Raw genomic sequence first — 2,801 nt, 5'->3', positions numbered from 1 at the left:
GGACTTAAATCTGATATCCACAGGGCTGTGGTATAGATTTTTGCTGAAATATTTTTTTCTCTACAGTTACAGAGATAATTAAAATAAGACCAATTTGTTTGCAGTATTTGTGTGGTCTCATCAACCTTGACGTGATTATTGACCTAAGTGCAATGGGAATAGATTGATTCTATAGACTCCTTGACAGTCGGCTTTGTTGGAATATGCCAAAAGGAGTCTGAGTTTGACTTTTAGAAATGTCTTCCTTTGGCTCCGACCTGACCCCGAGGTGGGAGGTGTGTACGGGCGGCGCTGCGGAGACCTCCACCCAGGACGGCTCTCCCTCCCCGGGCCTCTCCCCTCTTCCCCGCGTGTGCCCTAGTCTTGTAGGTCTCTTGGATCTAGTATCGTGGGGTGAGGTGAGAGCAGGCCCGGGGAGGGTGCTTATCGCCGAGGAGCCGCAGTCACAAGCAAGATGATACAGGTACTAACAACTGACTCTCAGAAACTGCTACACAAGCCGAATGCCCTTTTGGAACAGGAGTTGAGATGTCAGCCAAAGGCTTGAGACTAATTGAATCAGCAAATGATAATGGCCTCAGAATGACGGCAAGGCTAAGGGACTTTGAAGTAAAAGATCCTAGTCTAAGTCAGTTTTTTGGCTTTGACGTGGAAACGTTCTCTCTAGCTGTGAATTTACTGGACAGATTCCTGTCCAAAATGAAGGTACAGCCTTGGGTGTGTTGGTCTGAGCTGCTTCTGTTTAGCTGTAAAATCAGTAGAACAGGAAAGGAATGTCCTATTGGCAACTGACTTGATCCGAATAAGCCAGTATAGGTTCACAGTTTCAGACCTGATGAGAATGGAAAAAATTATATTGGAGAAGGTGTGTTGGAAAGTTAAAGCTACTACTGCCTTTCAATTTCTGCAACTCTATTACTCTTTCAAGAGAACTTGCCATTTGAAAGGAAAAATAGCCTTAATTTTGAAAGACTAGAAGCTCAACTTAGGGCATGCCACTGCAGGATCATATTTTCAAAAGCAAAGCCTTCTGCGTTGGCATTGTCTATCATTGCACTGGAGATCCAAGCACAGAAGTATGTAGAGTTAACAGAAGGAGTAGAATGTCTTCAGACACATTCCAAGATAAATGGCAGAGATTTGACCTTCTGGCAAGAACTCGTATCTAAGTGTTTAACTGAATATTCATCAAACAAGTGTTCCAAACCAAATGTTCAGAAGTTGAAATGGATTATTTCTGGGCATACTGCATGGCAACTGAAGCATAGTTACTACAAAATAACCCACCTTCCAACAATTCCTGAAATGGTCCCTTAACTGGACTATTACGGCAATGGAAAACTCGGAAGCCCTTCTCCACAATCCTGAGCTATGGATTCCATAATAATGTAATGGATTTAAGCTGTGAGACCTCAAAACATCACAACTAGAGTAGCATTGATGCCCTCAGGTTTGGGAAAACTGCATATTATTCTGAAGTGGAATTATACTAAAATTTGAATTCATCTGTGACGCATAAAATAAAGGGTAAGAACACAAGTGAGATGCTAATGACAAGCCTGTCAAGATAAACTGTGAATCTTCATTTCTAACATTGATCCAACTTTGTATATTGGGTCAATATACTGCATTTAGATTATATTAAAAATGGTGACCTACTTAATTTAAAATTTAAATTTATGAGGCTTATATCAAAACCAACATGTCAGAAATGCACTTTTAAGGTATAACGAGTGTTACTATTTTAGACAGTAAAAGTGGTTTGTTGTCACTGATAAAGCAAGTAATTGACTATCCAGAAATGTGGACTTCATTGCTACATAGAATTACATTTAAATTTGAGAGCATTTTATATAAAGCAAAAAACTGCAGACCTAGTAATCTTGACATATTATCTTCAATTTTTTTTTCTAGAAAACAAGTAATGTTTGTATCCATGACAAATTTTTATACAAAATCTGCCTCAATCTAGTCCTACCAACAAAATTTGTTTTTGTATCAGTAAATCAAATTAACATCACTCCAAAATCTTACTAACACTGGAGAAGTTTTTATACTAAGGACTGTTTGTATAAAACTGCCATTGTTTCTAAATTTGAATTTTGTTTAAAAGGAAGTAAATAGACTTCCACTAATTGCCCCTACTGTGCCAAAAATAAAATCTTAAGGAAAGTAAATAGGTATCTTTGCCGGAGTCCAGCTCCAGCAGGGGGGTGCAAAGCCCAAAAGGATGAGACAGAGTCGGCGCATGGAGAGACAGGACACGGAGTCAGATGGAGGTGGTCTCTCGACAAAGTGCCAATGACAACTTTATTTATACCATTTTCCACAAGGATATGATTATTTTTTATTATTCTGATGATTAATTAGTATAGGCAGTTGGTTAATAAGTATAGGCAAGCTTTTTTCTTTCTTTTCCTTTCTAATCTATTCATGGTTGGTCAAGCGTTAGACAGGTAATTGTTTTTCTGTTCTTTGACCGAAACTTTTCCTATCAACATGTATTTTATTGTGTTTTACATTTCTATGCAACGCAGTTTTTAAGTAGAGCATGTGACCGTAGGAGCGTGCAGTATGTAGCAGCGACTATGGAGTCTATCAGCTCAGGGTGAAATACAGGTCACCTAGTGCCACAGTTAGCTAGGATTCTTTCCCACAGAAATATTCTTAGAGGCTTTAATACATTTATAATCAATCTAAAATCATAAACTCATATCTTCACCTTATAACCCTTTATAGGGCACAGTAGGAAGCAAACTATATTTCCCTTTCTTATCTACATTTCTCTTTTTTTTGTGTGG

At 38.5% G+C, this 2,801-nt stretch overlaps 1 pseudogene; it reads left to right on the top strand.

Annotated features, from left to right (window-relative positions):
- The first annotated feature begins 263 nt into the window (after window positions 1-263).
- On the top strand, window positions 264-1,947 carry LOC118916521 (cyclin-G1-like; annotated as a pseudogene).
- Window positions 1,948-2,801: the final 854 nt, after the last annotated feature.

Source organism: Manis pentadactyla, chromosome 12 (genome assembly GCF_030020395.1).
Source record: "Manis pentadactyla isolate mManPen7 chromosome 12, mManPen7.hap1, whole genome shotgun sequence".
In the NCBI taxonomy this organism is placed as follows: domain Eukaryota; kingdom Metazoa; phylum Chordata; class Mammalia; order Pholidota; family Manidae; genus Manis; species Manis pentadactyla.
This window is presented reverse-complemented; position numbering and strand designations above follow the sequence as displayed.